The sequence below is a fragment of the Mus musculus genome, chromosome 11, assembly GCF_000001635.26.
Source record: "Mus musculus strain C57BL/6J chromosome 11, GRCm38.p6 C57BL/6J".
In the NCBI taxonomy this organism is placed as follows: Eukaryota; Metazoa; Chordata; class Mammalia; order Rodentia; family Muridae; genus Mus; species Mus musculus.
In genome coordinates this window covers 102,372,758-102,393,393 of record NC_000077.6, presented here as the reverse complement: position 1 = coordinate 102,393,393, position 20,636 = coordinate 102,372,758, and the positions used below count along the sequence as shown (strand labels likewise).

General features: G+C 46.7%; 2 long non-coding RNA genes across 2 annotated transcripts; one reads left to right on the top strand and one right to left on the bottom strand.

Annotated features, from left to right (window-relative positions):
* Nucleotides 1-13,961: 13,961 nt before the first annotated feature.
* On the bottom strand, nucleotides 13,962-17,925 carry Gm34253 (predicted gene, 34253). The gene is made up of 3 exons (NR_166821.1): nucleotides 17,797-17,925; nucleotides 15,452-15,623; nucleotides 13,962-14,718 (listed from the first exon to the last, which is right to left on the bottom strand). It is a non-coding gene; the product is annotated as a predicted gene, 34253 (long non-coding RNA).
* On the top strand, nucleotides 16,374-17,843 carry Bloodlinc (Bloodlinc, erythroid developmental long intergenic non-protein coding transcript). The gene is made up of 3 exons (NR_131196.1): nucleotides 16,374-16,591; nucleotides 16,973-17,091; nucleotides 17,504-17,843. It is a non-coding gene; the product is annotated as a Bloodlinc, erythroid developmental long intergenic non-protein coding transcript (long non-coding RNA).
* Nucleotides 17,926-20,636: the final 2,711 nt, after the last annotated feature.

The window sequence follows — 20,636 nt, the reverse complement described above, 5'->3', positions numbered from 1 at the left end:
AGGGCCATAAGCCCCGCCTCCGGCAGCCCGGGACCAATCCGCAAAGGGCGCAGAGTTTTGGGGGAGGGGAAGGACCGAGGCCCTTGAGAGAGCGGAGGGGGTCCCCCGGAGAAACAACGGAGACTGTGTAGAGAAGGGCCCTTTCTCCACCCCCACACTCAAGGCTGGGGATCCTCGTCTGGTGTCTCAGCTTTGACGCTTCTTTCCCTTGTTTCTGGCCTGAAGTCGGTGCTATCTGTCTCAGATTTCTCATTGTACCCTAAAGAATGGAGACCCTTACCTCCTGCATCCTTATGCCAGCCCTGCCCCCCATCCACTCATCCCAGGCTTGTCAGCCCGGCCCAGGCCACTTCCAGAGACTGCAGGTGGCCTTAAGGTGCTAACCCTTCTGAAACTAAAGGCTGCCACAGAAGCTGCCTCTTCTGTCAGTCTCTGCGGGTTGTATTTATCTGCGCTAGCCAAGCAAGCCAGTCTCTCTACAGGTGGAGGATGGGAACTCAGCGAAACCATTTAGTCCAGAGCTTGGAACCACTCAGGATAGGGATTTGGGGTTACCAACAGTCTGGCGTCCTGGACTTCATGGGGTTCTTAGCAGTAGCCACCCCACCGACCAGTAGATTTAAGGATTAACTCTTTGGCAGCCTACATTGATAGGGGGCCGGTCAAAAATGGTTTCGCTTTTAGCTGGGCAGGACTTGAAGGCATAGTTTGTTTTGGCTTCTGTGCTATCTTTGGATTCCAGGTTGCTCTTCACGTCTCTGCTTGCCCGCTCCATTCCTGGTAAACCACTTCCAGGATTTGAACATTGCCCGAATTCGATTGGGTCATTCCTTTTAATGTGGAATGTAAGGCTATACATTATGGATATCAATGACTTATCAGATCTGATTTGCATTATTTTCTCACATTCTATGGGTTGTCTTTTAAAATTGATACTGTCATTTGATACTCAAAAAACTTGAATTTCCATGAAGTGTCCAACCTGGCCTTTGTTGTCTGTATCTTTGGTGTCAAGTCCTAGAAATCACTGCCTTTGTATGTTTTTGTGTTTTGTTGGTTTTGTTGGTTTGTTTTATTTTGAGACAGGATCTCACTATATAGCTCTGGCTAGCTTGGAATTCCATTTGTCAGACCAGAGTGTTCTCAGATTCACTGAGATCCTCCTGCCTCTGCCTTCTGAGAATTGGAATGCCCTACCATGCCCAGCTCCTTTGTACGTTTTGAGATAGTCTTTTGGGAGGCTGGACTGGAACTTGATCTGAAGCCAAGGATAATCTTAAACTCTGGATCCTAGTGTCTCTGCCGTGCCTGACTTCTTTTTCTGTTTTCAGTGTTGAGAATTGAGCCCAGGACCTGTGGGTTGTAGGCAAGTGCACTGCCACTGGACAGCCATCCCAGATGCCCTGTTTTCTTTGACTTGTAAAGGCTTGCTTGTAGATCTGTGGGCCACATTAAGTGAGTTTGGGATATAGTATCAGGTACTATCTTTCTCCCCATTCATACACACACAAAATTATTTGACCATATACATAAGAGTGTAGCCAAGCTCTCTATTCTATCTACCCCATTGGCCTATGTGTCTGGTTCATGTCTGTTGGAGATTTTGATAATGATTTCTAGTAAGGCATTCTTTGTGCTGTGGTTTGAACACAGGGCCTCACACATCTAAACAAATACTACACCACTGAGTTACAACTCAGCTCTCTAGTTTGGAGAGCAAGAAGTATGATCTGTCCTTTGTCATATCCTGACTCATAGCAGCTTCCTTTCTTTTCAGTATAGACTTATCACCTATGTGTTCAACAATTTAACATTCCCAGGGTTGAGACTTTATAGAACTGAAGAAAGGTATGCAGGAGCCGGGCAGTGGTGGTGCACGCCTTTAATCCCAGCACTTGAGAGGCAGAAGCAGGCGGATTTCTGAGTTCGAGGCCAGCCTGGTCTACAAAGTGAGTTCCAGGACAGCCAGGGCTACACAGAGAAACCCTGTCTCGGAAAACCAAAAAAAAAAGAAAGGTATACAGGAAGATGTGACTACTTCTTCCACCTCCTCTCCCTCCTCCTCATTCTTTTTCCTCTTCCTCATCTTCCTCCTCTTTTTTGTGAGACAAAGCCTCACTATGTAGCCCTGGCTGTCTTGGAACTGTATCTAGACCAGGCTGGCCTCAAATTCAGAAATCCACCACCCCCTGCCTCCTGAATGCTGGGTGCATGAGATACCACTCGTAGCCAGTGATTACTTCTTTCAACATTAGCTTAGGAGACTCGTTTTTCTTGTGTGTTATTTCAGTGTGTGTCTATGGAATGTGCATCCATTCTATCATGAGGATAATCTCATGTATAAGACAGGGCAGGGTCAAGAAAGCAGGGAGTGCTTTATGTGTCTTCATAGAGGGATATAAATACAGGAAGAGTAGCAGCAGCTGGCAGCCAGGACTCGGGACCAGATGAGCTCTGGGAATCTGCATGGTTGAGACTCTCAGGAGAAGCGTCCTGCAGAAAGCCATGGTTTCTCCAATGGTTCTGAGAGCATAGAAAGAAGCATAAGCCTAGGCACTATGTCCGGTGGTAGAATAACTCCAAAAATAGAACAAACGGTGGCTAATGAACTAAACTAACCTTCCAGTCTCCTTCTGTATCCCCCTTTAGCAGAATCTTAGAGAAAGCCAGTGATGGAGTCTGGGGAACCAGGTAGCAGAGTCATTAACTCAGCTGGACAGCAGAGAGACTTGGATAGCAAGGGAGGTAAGTACCTAGTGGAGCAAGTCTGCCTTTCCCCACTCAGCCTCCAAGCAAGCTCTCTGTGTCTGTTGGAGCAAGAACAATTCCAAGACTCTGCTTGACAAGGCACCACTGTCCTTTGTGGCGTGAGGATGCTCAGGTGCCTTAGCCAACAGTGGTGTCAAAGTCTCAACAGCAACAGCTCCATCACCCTATGGGGCTGATACTCTCCATTTCTTTCTCTCTTTTTTTTTTTTTTTTTTTTTTTTTTTTTTTTTTTTTGGTTTTTCGAGACAGGGTTTCTCTGTATAGCCCTGGCTGTCCTGGAACTCACTTTGTAGACCAGGCTGGCCTCGAACTCAGAAATTCGCCTGCCTCTGCCTCCCAAGTGCTGGGATTAAAGGCGTGTGCCACCATGCCCGGCTACAAAACTAGTTTTTAAAAAGCACACACAAGACTTACTGTGCAAACAAAAGGACCTGTGTTCAGATCTCCAGCACTCACATAAAAAGATGGGCTGGCAACACATACCTGTAACTCCAGTCTGCTCAAGGCAGGGGAGATGGAGACAGCATGACTCCTGAAGCTTGCTGGACAGTGAGTCTAGTGGAACTGGCAAGCTCCAAATTCAGTAAGAGATTTTCTTAGGATTTTAATGCTATGAAGAGACACTCTGACGACTGCAACTCTTATAAAGAAAAACATTTAATTGGGTCTGGCTTACAGTTTCAGAGGTTTAGTCTGTTATCATGGCAGGAAGCCTGGCAGTGCACAAGCAGAAATAGTATTGGAGAATGAGCTGAGAGTTCTACATCTTTTTTTTTTTTTTTTTTTTTTTTTTTAAAGATTTATTTATTTATTATATGTAAGTACACTGTAGCTGTCTTCAGACACTCCAGAAGAGGGCGTCAGATCTTGTTACAGATGGTTATGAGCCACCATGTGGTTGCTGGGATTTGAACTCCTGACCTTCGGGAGAGCAGTCGGGTGCTCTTACCCACTGAGCCATCTCACCAGCCCGAGAGTTCTACATCTTAATCTTCAGGGGAGCAGACTCCGACTGTCCACCCCACTGGGCATAGCTTGAGCATTATGAGTCCTCAAAGCCTTCCTCCTAGTAATAACATACTTCCTCCAACAAGTCTACACTTCCTCCAATAAGGCCACACCACCTAATTAATAGTGCCACTTCCTATGGACCAAACATTCAAACCCATTAGGTCAATCCTATTCAAATAACTACAGAGACCCTGTCTCAAAAAAAAAAAAAAGAGAAAAGAAAAAGAGAGAGAGAGAGAGAGAGAGAGAGAGAGAGAGAGAGAGAGATGGTTATGGTGGCATACCCCTGTAATCCCAGCACTGGGGAGACAGAGGCAGGCAGATCTCTGTGAGTTCAAGGCCAACCTGGTCTACAAATCAAGTCCAGGATAGCTAGGGCTGGTTACACTAAGAAATCCTGTCTTGAAAAACAAAAAAGGAGGGAGAGAGGAAGACATCCATTATCTCTACACTCACATATGCATGATGCATGCCATGCCCCCATATACCACACACACACACACACACTCACACACACACACAGAGAGACAAATATTCCTAGAGATTCTATAGAGATTCTACAATCCTTGGTTTGTTTATATTGTTTTTTTCAGTTTTTGTTTTGTTTGTTTTTTTTTGTTTTTTGTTTTTTGTTTTTTATGTCTTCCTGGTTTTACTTCTTGGAGACAGGATTTTTTTTTCCTTTCCTTTTCTTTTTTTCTTTTTTTTTTTTTTTTTTTTTTTGGCGGGGGGTTGGGGTTCAAGACAGGGTCTCTCTGTATAGCCCTGGATGTCCTGGAACTTACTTTGTAAACCAGGCTGGCCTCGAACTCAGAAATCCGCCTGCCTCTGCCTCCTGAGTGCTGGGATTAAAGGCGTGCACCACCATGCCCGGCTTTCCTTTCCTTTCCTTTCCTTTCCTTTCCTTTCCTTTCCTTTCCTTTCCTTTCCTCTCCTTTTCTTTCTTTGTGTGTGTGTGTGTGTGTGTGTGTGTGTGTGTGTGTGTGTGTGTGTGTGTGTGTATTTTGAGACAGGGTTTCTCTGTGTAGCCCTGGCTGTCCTAGAACTCACTCTGTAGACCAGGCTGGCCTTGAACTCAGAAATCTGCCTGCCTCTGCCTCCCAAGTGCTGGGATTAAAGGCATGCGCCACCACTGCCTGGTAGGATTTGAATTTTTATGGCCAGTTAGATGGATTTATAATACCAGACAGGCACTCTCTCCAGTGGGGCAGGCCTCAAGTCTAAGCGGAAACTGGCTGTTATGCCCCCCCCCCAAATAGTTATGTCTCTATGGCACTAGTAGGCACTTTTTGCTGGAAGCTTGGTATTATAGCATGCAGAGTCTCACATTATTAATATCACTGAAGTCTTTTCTCCCCCAATGTCCCCAGTGATCACTCCCAGTTTTTTGTTTGTTTTTGTTTTTGTTTTTTTTTTTCGAGACAAGGTTTCTCTGTGTAGCCCTGGCCATCCTGGAACTCACTCTGTAGACCTGCCTGCCTCTGCCTCCCAAGTGCTGGATTAAAGGATTTTGCCACCACTGCCCGGCTTTCACTCACAGTCTTAACTGGCTTGGTAATACTCTATGGTTCTTTTCTTCTTCCTGTCACATTCCTGGATGCTCCTAACATCACTTTGCAAGTAAAGACTTGCCTTTGACTCAGCTCTTCTGAAGGTCCTGAGTACAAATCCCAGCAACCACACGGTGGCTCACAACCATCTGTAACAAGATCTGACCTCCTCTTCTGGAGTGTCTGAAGACAGCTACAGTGCTTACACATAATAAAGAAATCTTTTAAAAAAGGAAAAGACTTGCCTTTGACTCCTTGACTCAGATGCTACCTTTAGGAGGAAACCCAGATGATAGCATTTGATATCCAAGTTGTCCAGACCCCCAGAACAGAATTATGGATTGAATCATGCATTATTTACATGGCAGCTCTATATGGCAGAATTCCATTGCTAAGATATATGGGATTCTAATGCCACTGGAGTGTGGGACTCTTACCCATGGTGAATTGCTATGTGATAGAGGCAACACCTATGTAATTGCTCTAATATTTGAGTATAAGGTATAACCAGCAGTTATAAAAATGGTAAAAACAAAACAAACAAACAACAACAACAAAACCAGGGCATAGTAAGGTGGTCCATTCCTATAACAAGAGGATCCTGAAACAAGAGGATTTCATAGTGAAAATTTGTCTTTAAAAAATACCATACCGGGCGGGCGTGGTGGCACACACCTTTAATCCCAGCACTGGAGAGGCAAAGGCAGGTGGATTTCTGAGTTCGAGGCCAGCCTGGTCTACAAAGTGAGTTCCAGGACAGCCAGGGCTATACAGAGAAACCCTGTCTTGAAAAAACAAAAGCAAAAACAAAAACAAAAAAACAAAAACAAAAAAAAAAAAGGAAAGGAAAAAAAGATTTCTCATCAGTTATAAACTTGGGATATAGATAAACCCTCCATGACAAAATTTAAGGAAACACAATTACATCTTCTATGAAAGTAGAATGTGCTGAAAATCAATTCTGCAATCTGATTTGGAAAGTATGAAACCCCCAAGAACTCACAGCCTACTAATAGAAGAAGCAGACTCTATTCTGAGACCTGGCACAGGATTATAAATTCTGGTACCTGACGAAGGCTTCTCCCTAAGCTTTAGAGCCAAAGAAGCAGCCCCTCCTCCTTGGTGGAAGACACAACACAAAATGATCCTGGCCTCCTCCAGGCTCTTAGCCAATTACTGTGGTCAAGTCTTTTCATGGACAAGGTATGGAAGAACTTCCCCAGATGTGAGAACACAAGAGGGCTGCAGGGACCAACTAATATCCCAGCAGACATCAGAAGATCATGAGTGGGTAGGGACTTTGGGGCTGGAATCAGGAGGTGGAACACGAGGCTGAATGAAAAAGCTGATTGATCCGTGAATGCAGCACTCTACCCAAGCTTAGAGATAACATTTTAAAGGTTTGGCAAGGACTCCTGCTGCTGAATGTCCCTGTGTACCGTGGTCAAAATCCTGGTGTTAGTTAAGGAATTGGGAATGTTGGAACTTCTGGAGAGGCACAAGAGGCACAGAGGGGTGGGTATGCACTATAGAACTTGGATCATATCACATAAGACCAGGAAACACTGCTATCCACTGTGCTTCTCACAGGACCCAGAAACACTCCCTGCAATAGAATCATAAGTGAGTGAGGTGGTGTAGAGCAACTGGCTTCCTCAACTCCGTGGTAGCTATCCTCTGCAGGCTGCAGTGGGTAGACGTGGAGGCCCCATGGGCCCTGACCTCCTGCAGTGAGTGGTTCTGACAGGAAGTCAGAACAGCGACCAGAAAATGTGTGGTCATCAAAACACACAATCATTCATTTACCGGCATGACTAAGAAGTTATGACATTCTTGGACAGGTGGACAGCCAAGGAAGAGGTCCCTTCCCTTATATAACCCAAAGTAGACAAGCAAGAGCGAGAAAGGGGCTGGCTGACAGCAGCCACTAGTCAAAGGTAAATCACAATATCTAGCTGGTGGCCTGGTCCAAGCCACGTATCAGATACACACAGCCTATGGATTGAAGGGGAAGCTAGTTCCCTTCTGGAATCTTCCAATACTATAGAAAGTTGTTAACACCACACTCTTCTACTAAAGTGCAATTAGCCATTTATCTGAACTGCTCTACACTGGGCAGGGCAGATCTTATAAGGTTGTGAGTACAGAATCTGAGTCTGGGGGACCAACATGCCATCTTGGACACTTAGCAGAGTGGGACATGTTACAGAAGAAGATGATCAGAGGAGACCTGACCATAGACTCATCTGATGGACATTTCTCTGGTCCTTGAACATAATTGGAATTGATGTACTTAGTAGCTACCACAAAGCTCTCATTTGTTTCTTGAAATAAGAGTGAAAAGAAGTGGGGCTGGCAACATAGCTCAAGGGGCTTGCTGCCAAGATGGACAACCTGAATTCAGGTCCCAGAACCCTCATGCTGTAAATTATCTCCTAACCTCCACATGTACACATTGACATGCCTGGACACCCCATACACAAATATAGTTTTAAAAAAATTTTAAAAAGTGGTAGGAAAGGTCACATGGGAAGACAACCCCTCCTGCTGAAATAGAAAATCAGAAATAACTCCTTGTCCCACATGCTACTCTAAGGGATTCAGCAATGGTGGTGCCTAAAAGGTCTCTGTTTGCATGACCCACCCAATTTCAGTCCCAATCAATGGCTGCAGATGAGGTGAACACAGCCATGCAGTGTACCAGCTGAACCACCAAGCCAGAGGAGGTAGCAAGTGAATGTTAATTTGGTGATGGAAGATTCAAAGCCCTTCTCGTTCCCTGGGGACAGACAACAGGAGGAATTCACAGTCACTTCCTCTGGGGGCTTTCCTGCTTTCTCATGCAGGTATTCCATGGGACATCTTCCTCATTCACTGTATTGATGATGATGAGCAAACTGAACCTGGCTTGCAGGAGACCTTCTGGATGCGCTCCAGGAGGCCCCTGCTTTCTGGGGGGGGGGGGGGGGCACGGGGGCGGGGAGTAATGCTGCAAAGAATCATGGGTCTTTGTGCAATTTGTAAGGGTCTGATGGGCTGGCTTTCTATCATTAAGAAAGTTTAGCACGCTGGGCAGTGGTGGTGCATGCCTTTAATCCCAGCACTTGGGAGGCAGAGGCAGGAGGATTTCTGAGTTTGAGGCCAGCCTGGTCTACAGAGTGAGTTCCAGGACAGCCAAGGCTACAAAGAGAAACCAAAAAAAAAAAAAAAAAAAAGAAGAAGAAGAAGAAGAAGATTCCTTCAGATCTCTGAGCTAGAACAGGCTGTACTTGAAAACACAGCTCTTGCCTATTTACTGGGTAACCCAGAAGGCTGCTAGGTTTTGCTGAGGCCCCAAATAGGAGGGGTTTTCAGCTCTAGGCTAAGATGTAATTTCCCTGCCTCATGAGTCCTCATAACTCAGCAAACGCTGCCTCACTTTGACTCATACTGATGCTTCAGGGAGTCTCTGGAAAACCCAGAAGGCTCTGGAATGAGGCCATACCATCTGCAGTGAGAGAGCACTTAAAAAAAAAAGAAAAAAGAAAGAAAAGGAAAAGGAAAAAAGGAAAGAAAGAAAGAAAAAATCTGGTGTAGCCATGCCTGTAAGCCTCCTCACTCCTGGGGGAGTAAGGCAGGGGTGTCATCGTGAGTTGCAGGCTGAGCTACACAGCAAGATCATGATTAAGAAATTAAGAAAGGAAAGAAGGAAGGGAGAGAGAGAGAGAGAGAGAAAACCTGGTCTACCTGATATGCTACTGAGGCTCAATCATTGTCATGATGACTGGAGTTGCCCATAATGAGCTGTGTTCTTCAGAAATAAGAAGTCATAAGGTTGGGTGGTTTCAGCAGTAACTCCATAAGATGTCACATCCAACATGAGACCTGAGCAACTGGAAAGGGCACAAGCAAATTAAGTGAGCAGGGAGACAGAGTCCAGACCACCCTCTGCTGGACCCTCTCCTCCCCCACAACTCTTGAGTCAGGCTGCTTGGTGATCTCTGTTAGCAGCTGACAGAGAGGGAAAGCATCAGGTCTGCTTCACACACTAAGGCTCAAAGAATTGGTGCCCTCAAAGGCACTGGTGAGGAGAACCCTCTGGGGGACCGGAACTTCAAGCAATAGGACCTGTGTTATCAGCACTGGGCAGAAGGACAAAGTGATCTAAGCTAAGGACAGATCACCAACTACAAGCAGTAGCCAGTGGCTTGACTGATGGGAAGAAACAAGACTGGAGAATGAAAGCAGGACTTGTGTGGGGAAAGCAAGCAGATGGATGGATGGATGGATGGATGGATGGATGGATGGATGGATGGATGGGTGGATGGATAGATGGATGGATGGATGGATTAGAGTTAGCCCTGTGTCTGAAGACCTGTGTGTCAGACACCAGTATCTGCCAGGAAGAATTCTATTGCAGAAGGGACATAGAGCAACCATGGGGACTAGATAGCTTAGCCAGTAAATGCCATCTGGCATCTATCAGAGTGTCTGACTCATCCATGGGACTCTGAACAGCATCTTGTTGGACTGGCTCACTTAAGCACAAAAGAGGTGTGACAGCTGACATGTGACTTCAGGGTTTATTGGTTCCCATTGTTTTGGTTTTTGAGACAGCTGGTCTGGCCTCAAACCTGCTCTGTAGCTGAATTGCTGAATTCCTGATCCTCCTGCCTCCATCTGAGGGCTGAGAAGACAGATATCACACACCTAGCTCCTCCTCTTCCTCTTCCTCCTTCTTAGATTTATTTATTTAATGTATGTAAGTACACTTCTGCTGTCTTCAGACACACCAGAAGAGGGCATCAGATCCCATTACAGATGATTATGAGCCACCATGTGGGTGTTGGGAATTGAACTCAGGACCTTTGGAAGAGCAACTAGTGCTCTTAATCACTGAGCCATCTCTCCAGCCCACCTAGCTCTTCTTAAACATTACTGGTTTGCTTTATTTTGTGTGAGTGTGTGAGTAGAGACACACACTGTCCTGGTGTAGGTGAGGAGATCACAGGACATAAGTTGTGAGTCACTTCTTTCCTACTACCTTGTGGGATTCAGCAATCCAACAGGCGTCAGGCTTACTCACAAGCTCCTTTTCCTGCTGAGTCATCTCATCACACACACGTATACGCACATATATGTGTGCATGTGTGTATATACAGAAATATCTATCTATCTATCTATCACCTATTTATAATAGCCATTTTAGGAAACTTGAAACAGTATCTCATTTTGTTTATTTTATTTATTTTTTGTTGTTATTGATGTAGTTTTTGGTTTTGGTTTGAGACAGGGTTTCTCTGTGTAGCCTTTGTTGTCCTGGAACTCACTCTGTAGACCAGGCTGGTCTTGAACTCAGAAATCTGCCTGCCTCTGCCTCCTGAGTGCTGGGATACAAAGTGTGCACTACCACTGCCCTGCTCCTCACTGTGGTTTAGATTCATCTTTTTTCAACAACTAATGCTGCCAGATCTCTTCCCATGCATATATTATGTTGGCCCTATGTGGAAATTTATAGAAGTTCTATTCAGTTCTTTTGACCATTTCTTAGTTGGGCTGTATTTTCCTGCAATCAATTTGTTTGAGGTGTTTTTGTTTTGGTTTTGGTTTTTTCAAGACAGGGTTTCTCTGTGTAGCCCTGGCTGTCCTGGAACTCATTCTGTAGACCAGGCTGGCCTCGAACTCAGCAATCTGCCTGCCTCTGCCTCCCAAGTGCTGGGATTAAAGGTGTGTGCCACCACTGCCTGGCTGTTTGAGTTTTTAAACTTTACTTCTTATTTTATGTGTATGAGTGTTTTGCCTGCATGTATACCCGCAGAGGCCAGAAGAGGCCACTGGATCCCATGGTGCTGGAGCTGCAGGTGGTTGTGAGCTGCTATATAGTTGATGTGAATGGACTCTGAGTCCTCTGGAAGAACAGCCAGTCCTCTTGACCGCTGAGCCATCCCCCAGCTCCACAATTACTTTATGTACTGATTTTTGCTAGTTGATTAAACATGCCTCTGGATTAAAATAATTCCTATAAGGGCTATTTTAGATTTTTCTGCCTATATTGAGATGTTGACAAATGCTAGGCTTGTTTCTCCCTCCCTAAGTGGCAAACCTCTTTGTCTGCCTGTCCCTACATGGGGAGGAAGCATTTCAACAGCAAGTGGATGACTGCTATAGGCCACACCAGAGGGGTGTTACCAGGCAATAGAGTTCCAATCCTAATCTTAGTTTATTCAGTGTTAACCATTAATGTGTGGCTTCTTTTGCCATTGCTCTTTCTGTCTCTGAGACAACTGTGGGTTTTTATTCTTTGTTTGTGCAGAGCACTGCCTTTGTGGATCTTTCTGTCATCCAATTGTGTCCATTTCCAGGAGTGTCCATTGAATTGAGCTGGCCCAAGGAAGAGATGAGGAACGAGGTGGAAGAAGGCATTACTCTGTTGTCTATCCATCATCTGTCTATCAAGATCAACTACTTCATTGGCAAGCAATCATCTTGCTCATCTGGCGGCTGGTGAGGCATGCACAAAATTCACGGAGCAGGCAGGCAAGCCAGGCCCTCTAGGCAGGAGCTGACGTCACAGCTGTCCACAGCACAGTTTCTTCTGCAGGGGGCTGGGGAAGCCTGTTCACTGATGGGGCACAGAACATCCAGAACATAGGGGTTTAATTCACTTTGCTTCAAATCAGCTGGCTGTAGCTGTTAACCACATATTCAGGACATCTTTCCAGCAATACTTAGAGGGGTGTAAGACTGAGGAATTGGATACCAGAGCCAAGAGCTCAGACACACCAAACTGACAGTGACACCGCTCTAGTGGGATTTGCCGGATGCTTCTCTCAGGACTTGACTAAGGTTATGAGCTGTGTGAAGCAGTCAGGAGCCCTCCTTTCATGTGGTTGTATTAGTAAACTACTACCAATGTAATCATTAAAATGTTTTATTAGCATATACTAATTATATGTAAGGCTGCATTTTAACATGGTATTTTCACACATGATGTATTTCCCTCCCAAGTACTCACCAGGCCCAAGCCTGCTTAGCATCTGAGATCATTGTGCATTCAGCATCTTGTGGCCATGTACTCCATAATGTCTTTCAATTGTATTCTCCCCCTGTTTTCTCCTACTGCCTCCTCCACTGATCCCCTTTTTTCCACTGGTATCCTTTCTTGTGTGTGTGTGTGTGTGTGTGAGAGAGAGAGAGAGAGAGAGAGAGAGAAAGAGACAGAGACAGACAGAGAGAGAGACAGATAGACAGACAGACACAAACACACAGACACCCAGATCCAGTAAGTTTCATGAGGGTTACTTTCAAAGGCATGGCTAAGAACAGGAGCTTGGAATGGAAACAGCCCTGAAGAAAATGTCTCCCCTCCCCCACCAACCTTTGCCTGTATATAAATCTCCAGGGAGGTATAGTGCCCCATGAGCCACTCCCACTTCCTTGGAACAGGATGTTAACAGTCTCAGTTTTTTTTTTTTTTTTTGGTTTTCCGAGACAGGGTTTCTTCTCTGTGTAGCCCTGGCTGTCCTGGAACTCACTCTGTAGACCAGACAGGCCTCGAACTCAGAAATCCCCCTGCCTCTGCCTCCTGGGTGCTGGGAAAAGTCTCAGTCTTATGCAGACCTTGTGCAGGCAATCCCAGCTGCTGTAAACTCAAGTGCACCAACCACACCTTGCCTGGGAGTCAGTGCTCCACACTACCCAACCCCTCTCTGGATTTTACATCCTTTCCACTTTTCCCCTTGTTGTGAGAGTGATATCGATGTCCCACTTAATAACCTGGCATCCAGCCAGGCGTGGTGGCACATGCCTTTTAATCCCAGCACTCAGGAGGCAGAGGGAGATGGATTTCTGAGTTCGAGGTCAGCCTGGTCTACAGAGTGAGTTCCAGGACAGCCAGGGCTACGAACCCTGTCTCAGAAAACCAAAACCAAAACAAAACTGGCATCCAATGGTCATTTACTCTTGGTACTTGGACCGTTTATGATTCTCTGAAATCATACCAATACAATTTATGGTTGTTGAAGGGGAGCCAGCTTGCTGGCTCAGGCTTGTCAGAGTGTCCACTGTAGAAATGTTCCTGGCTTTCCAACCTCCACTTTATACACAGTTGATCCCTAAAGATCTCCACTGTTGAGGGATTCTATATATTATTTGGAATTTTTCTACACAGAGGATTGTCTCTTTTCTTCAGTTATTTATTCACCCACTCATTTAAATATATCAGTATGGACTTGTGGATAGTTATTGAGTAGGTTTTTTTTTTTGAAGATTTATTTATTTATTTTATTTTTAAGTATATGAGTTCCCTGTAGCTGTACAGATGGTTGTAAACCATCATGTGTTTGCTGGGAGTTGAACTCAGGACCTCTGCTTGCTCTGGCCCCGCTCACTCTGGCCTATTGAGTAGTCTTGATTAAAATATTTTTGTGTTTGTTTTTAAGGCAGGGTCTCACGCTATAGCTTTGGCTGACCTAGAACTCACAGAGATCCATCCATCTTCCTCTGCCTCTCAAGTACTGAGATTAAAAGTGTGCACCTCCATGCCTGGATTTTGTATAATTTGCCTATTTGTTTGTTTAGAAATGTGCTGTATTGATAGCTGTCTTAGTTAGGGTTTCTATTGCTGTGAAAAGACGTCATGACCAAGGCAACTCTTATAAAAGCAAACATTTAATTGGGGCTGGCTTACAGTCTCATAGGTTTAGTCCATTGTCATCATGGCAGGAAGAAGGCAGAATGCAGGCAGACATGACGCTGGAGAAGGAGCTGAGAGTTCTACATCTTAATCTGACTGTAGCCACACTGACTCTTCCACACTGGTCAGAGCTTCAAAGGGAACCTCTACAGTGAAGCACTCCTCCAACAAGGCCGCACCTCCTTAGAGTACCACTTCCTGTGGGCCAAGCGTATTCAAACCACCACAGTAGCTTTTCTACTAATGTGACAGAATATCATGACCAAGGAAAGCCTTTAACTGGACTTACGGTTGGTTTCTAAGGGTTAGAGTCCATGACAGCATCAAAAAGGCATGGCAGCAGAGACAGCTGAGAGCTCAGACACAATCAGAGTTAGAGACAGATACTTGGAATGGTATCAGGCTTTTGAAGCCTCATGGCCCACCCCAGTGACATACATCCTTCAATAAGGCCTCACCTCTAATTCTCTCCAAACAGTTCAACTGAGGACCAAGTATTCAAACATATCAGCCTATGGGGGGCCATTCTCATTCATAAATACCTGTTATCCACCACTTTCCTATTGTTCTGTTTCCTTACAAGGTAGGTCACTTACAAGTAGCCACAGAGCTTTTCTGTCCTCAGTTTGCTTCAACTTTCTTCAGTCTAAGCCAGCTTCCTCTGTGTTGCCTGCTACATTGTTTCTATATTGTGGGATGAAGTGCTACCAGATGCTGGAATAGAAAATAACACCAATTGTGATCTTAAATTGAGATCAACTGACTACATTGTTTTTTTGTAATTTTATCTTCAATTTTATTGTTTAGCCTGCCCTCATTACAGCTACTGAGAACTGCCCTCTTTTTCTGATGATAACTCTGAATGCTATTCTTCATGCTCCAGCCATTTTTTTTTTTTTTTTTTTTTTTTGGTTTTTTGAGACAGGGTTTCTCTGTGTAGCCCTGGCTGTCCTGGAGCTCACTTTGTAGACCAGGCTGGCTTCGAACTCAGAGATCCACCTGCCTCTGCCTCCCGAATGCTGGGATTAAAGGCATGTGCCACCACTCCTGGCTCCAGCCATTTTTTTTTTTTTTTTCCTGAGAGGAAGCAGGGGTTTTCACTGACCTAGAACTTGCCAAGAAGGCTAGGCTGTACGACCAGCAAGCCCCGTGAATCTGCCTCTCTCTGTCTCCCCATGCTAGGATTACAAACATACACCACCATTCCCATTTTTCTGAGAAACATGGATTCTGGGTCTTGAACTCAGATCCTTGTACTTGCAAGGCAAACGCTTTACCAATTGAGCCTCTGTTCTGTATCTTCATTACTTTGCAGCACATTCTACAAACACTAACTGAGCATTCCCGACATGTGGTGGCCTGTGCCAATCATACAAACCTGTTAAAGGAAGGAAGGAACAATAAAGAGAGAAATTCTTGGTTATAGGGCGGGGAGGTAAACACTGACCTACTTACAGCCACCGGAAACGACAAGCTCCAACTGCAGCCAACTGCGGCCAGAAGATCCTCCGGGTACATACATGGAAGTCAATGGGCATTGGCAGTAATCGGCTAAGGAAAGCGGGAGTCCTACATACACTTGCCGGTGCTAGTTTGACCCACATGCGTGGACCAGTCAGCTGAGAAAGGACATTGAAGAAGGCCAGGTTATGAGTGAGCAGAATGGCTGGCGAAGATAGATTAGGAAAGATGAACTTGGTGGAGTGATGTGGGGAGGTGATAAGAGGAAAATGAGAACGCTAAATAGATGGAGATGATAATATGGTATGGGGGCCACAAAGCAGACATTCCCAAGAGCTGAGCGCCGCCTGTGTCAAATGCTACAACGAATGAGGAGCTGGGCAGCGTGGGTGTGTGCAGAACCTGGTGGTGAGTAGGTTAAACATAGTGTGGAGAGAAAGGGTTGAAGTCAGCAGCTTCGTTAGAAGCGAGCAAGTTCAGCGAGTGCCTTTATGGGGTGCTAGGCTATGAGCAGAGCAGAAAGTTGTTTCCACGGGATAGACTGGACCTTCTTCGCGGGCTTCTTTAGGGGCAGTAAACAGCATGAGCCCCCTGGAGGCCAGGTGGTGTAATTACCAAGGAGTTTTCAAGGTTGGGGGAGGGGAGAACATTTACTCGCGTCAATATTTCCTCTTACAAATTTGAGAGGAGAGAGAGTTCTCAATTCGACTCCCTTGAACTTGATTTCTTGTCCACTTTATTCACCTTATAAATTAATAAACCATAGATTTTCTTTTCTTTCTTTTCTCTTTCTTTCTTTCTTTCTTTCTTTTTTTTTTTTTTTGAGACAGAGTCTATCTCTATGTAGTCCTGGCTGCCCAGGAAACTGTATGGATGTCTGTGTAAGAGTGCCAGAAGCCCTGGAACTGGAGTTGTAGATAGGTGTGAGCTGTCATGTGGGTGCTGGATCCCGGTGCTCTTAGCTGCTGAGCTATCTCTCCAGACTCCATCCTGACTTTCTTTTTTCTCTAAGGATATAGAATTCACTTGCTCCCAGCACTTTCACTTCCTCCGTTTGGGACTAGGTTAGAGAGCATCTCTGGGTGCTGCCATAGTTAGTGGGAGCCTCCAGCAGGGATGAGCCTGGGTGAGTGTGCATACATGGGGGTCCATTCCCCCAAGACTAGGCTAGGCTGGGAGAGGAGGTGGAAGGTCTGTACGGAGCAGGTCCCGGTAGTCCTTGACAGCTGTTCTCTGGGCTCTCCCATCTGCACTGGGAAAGAGAGCCTCCAGGCTGGTGAGCTGTGCTCAGTGGCTGACTGAGCGCCTTTAGTAAGCTGTTTACATCTCTGCTGAATCACAGGAGGGAATCCCGGTTCACTCTTGGGAGTTTTGCCACCAAAATGTTGCAGGACTTTATGTCGTGGAGGTCCCCAGGGACTCTGAGCGTCTGTATGTTTACCCCACTCTCCCCCACCCAGTCTTAGCTTGGCTTTTGTGCTTTTGTGTCTCTTTCTGTGGCTCCTAGCACTCATCAGCATGAGTAAAGCAAACGCTTGCTGACTGACACCTGGATGGATAAAGGAACCAATTCCTGTCACAAGAGTGGAAGCTAAACAAGCCTTCAGCCTGTTTTCTGAGCCTATGGTGAGGAGGCTCAGGCTGGATACCACGTCCTCTGTCTTCTGCCAGGCTGTCATCAGACTCAGCACTTTGCCTCTAAAACAAGACACCTCAAGAGATTGGGTAGCTGACAGGATTGGGACCCCAAAGAGGAGCACCCCGTAGTCATTATCCTACTCCCCACCCAGGAACCCTACCTTCCCCAGCTTCACTGGCCAGGAACCAGGAGTTGCAGTCAGCGGGGAAAGGCACAAGCCCGGGGCCTCAGCTCTGATTGGCTGCCCTAAGGTCTGTTCAAAAACAAACAAGCTGAGCGCCTGAAGGGAGGGGAGTTTGGACCTGGAGGCCTCCTTTTCTCTCCGCCCTTCGCCCTTCGCCTTTCCAGGGACAGCTGAGTCACTGAGCCCTGTCCGTTTGCTCTCTCCTTCACCTACAGAAAGACGGAGGCACAGGGACTGAAGGAACGGAGTTGAGGTTTCACCTTCGAGGGTTCCCCAGACCCGACCCACCAGCTGCGATTGAGATGGGCACAGCTCAGGGCTCCAGTTTGAGACACTCCACTGCCTGGGCTCAGGAGCTCAAGATCGAGAGGATTTTGTTGAGCGCCCGCCTGAGCGTACCTCCACTTCCCTGAGCAAAGGCAGCAAGAGCTACTGGTCTGAGGGTCAGCGGGGCGTGCCTGCCACCACCACCACCAACTGAGGCTCTCTCCTAAAATGACACTCACACCCGTTCTCCACCAAGCTTCTCTGGGCCTCGTCCTTCTACCTCACAACCTCTTGAACTTGAACCTTTAGAGACTTCTGGAAATTCTGTTAAGGTCACACAGCTAGTGGGAAGGCAAGCTGGCTCAAAGCCAGTGTGTTAAGCTTTTTCCCCTAGACATACACAGGGCAGGGAACACACCCATAGGCTTGGGCTCTGTGACTCTGCCATCAGCTGTCAGGTTGAGGACCTCAAACATCTGGCTCAGCAGATACGACAGATCAAGTGGGGCTGCAGCTGTTCTGAAGGGAGGGGCTGTCCCTCCTGTTAGGGTGTGACCCTTTTCTAGGAGAACTCGGGTTTTTTCATCAATATAGGCAGGGAGAAAATTTTCTCAACAAGGAAGGGGTCCTTATGGGCTGGGAGGGGGGGCCTGGACAGACAGGGTTGGGTCAGCCAGAGACAGGAAACCTAGGGGATTCCAAGGAAGGGCAGGGACAGGACAGAGGAGGCTGGTCACATAAGCCTTCTTCGGCCCTCAGGTGTCCAACACTGCCTTTTCCACAGATAGTCACTGGAAAGTAAGTCATATCAGATACATATCCTTTTGCCTTAGCCTCCAAGGTCCACACAAGGCCCTCAGGTGAGCAACATCTGTCTCCCCCAGAGATGTTTACTAGGAAATTGGATGTATCAGATGTACAACCTTTGCCAGGTTCAGGGCTCTGTCACTAGTGATGTCAATACCAACTGCTATTTCAGTTTAATTTTTTTCTTTTTCTCTTATTCACACACACACACATGTATATATATGTGTGTGTGTGTGTGTGAATAATATATATATGTGAAATATATATATATATATATATATATATGAATAATTTTTTTTCCTTCCGAGACAGGGTTTCTCTGTGTAGCCCTGGCTGTCCTGGAACTCGCTTTGAGAACCAGTCTGGCCTCAAACTCAGAAATACTTCTGCCTCTGCCTCCCAAGTGCTGGGATTAAAAGGCGTGCACCACCACGCCCGGCTTCTGTGTGTGTGTGTGTGTGTGTGTGTGTAGGATTGACTTTCACTAGCAAGGGAGTTTAAGTTCTGTTGTTTTGAACAGGGCACTAGGCAGCCCTGACTGTCCTGAAACTCTATGTAGACCAGGCTTGCCTTGAACTCACAGAGCTCCACCTGCCTTTACCCACTGAGTGCTGGCATTAAAAGCATGCACTACCACACCTGGCTACCTTTTTTTAAAAAGGCAAGGTCTCCTGTATTATAGGCTGGCCTCAACTTCTCTACATAGCCAAGAAAGAAGATGAACTTCTCTTCCTCCTGTGTGGGCCACCACACTGTGTTTATGAGGTGCATGGGGTGGACCCTAGGGTGTGGTGCACGCTGTGCAAACACTGAGCTACATCCAACTGCTCGTTTTATTAAAAACATTTTATTTATTATTTACTATTTCTGTGTGTGTGCTCATGTGCGCATGTCACAGCACACATGTAGAGAGTAAAATGCCACCTTAGGGAGAGGGTTCCTTTCATGTGGTTTCCCCCCCCCCCCTTCAATCAGGTCATAGGCTTGGCAGTAGGGGGTCTCTCTTTCTCAGCAAGCCATCTCTTCTGTTCCCCTAGCCACCTTTTTGGTTTTAAATAAACTAAACAGCAGGTGGTAAGGAGCCTCTCCTTCACCACTGGGAGTTGCCTACAGGCCAAAGCAGGCAACCCTTCTTCTCTGACAACCCTTCTCTCCCCTTTGGACAGCAACCTTCCTAAGGCAGAGGGAGCCCCCCCCCCCACGATTTCCAGGGAGAGTGGGGGTGGGGAGGATGGGCCAGGGGGGAATGCAGTTCCTGCTTTGTCATACTTAGTGTCATTCCCACTGCATTCAGGGAGGATAGGTGAGGCCAACACCAGGCCAGAGTCACGGGGACCAAGTCTCAAGGTTGCAGAATGGACCTGGCTTAGCTGAAAGTGAAGCCAGAGGAGGAAAGATACTTAGACAGGGCAGACCTTGGTGGGGACAATTTCAGTCAAGAGGCCAGACTGGGAGGAGGAATTGGAGTTAACTCTGTGGTTGAACCCCACAGAGTGGCTGGTGAGGCTGGGTGGTGGGGAGTGTAGGGTCCTATGGAGCTCACAGGGCGACCCGCTTCCTTGCAAAGATGCTCACCTGCAGGGGACCAGGGTACACACACACACACACACACACACACACACACACACCACACACACACACACACACACCACACACACACACCCCGAGCGCAGCATTCCTCCCACCTCATCCTTGCCTGGTCCCCTTGTAAGTTTCCTGATCTGCGGATTCTTGCAGACACGGGCTGCTCTACAGCAGACCTTGTGTCTGGACTCCGAGAAGTGTTCAGAGGAGATAGGGTCTATGGCTTACAGGCACTTGCAGACGGTGTCAGCAGCCCAGGCTTTGTTCCCGCCCTGCCCTGCTGATGTTCCAGGCCACCCTCAATTCAGTCCGAAGCAGCTTCTGGCCCGATGCAGCCCCGCCCCAGTCTATCTCAGGAGCCTGTTCCCTTCTCGTGTCCTACCAACTAAGAGCGACTTCCAGGAGGGTTTTCCCTCCCTGCCCACAGCCCAAGTTTTAGCCGGTTGCTTCCTGTGGACCAATGCGGTTCTATCGGATCCAGCGCTGGACCTGAGGAAGTCACTGTGCCTCTCTGTGCCCAGTGTTCTTCGAGCACTGGGAATATTGGGTTCATGAGTAAAAGCAACAGAACTCACCTCATTTCCACAAGGCCCTGCACACGATAGGTGCTGAACGACTAAATGGAGGGACAGAAACTGCCTCTTGACACTCACCTTAAAGCCCTGGAGGTCTCTGGGGATTTCCCAGGCA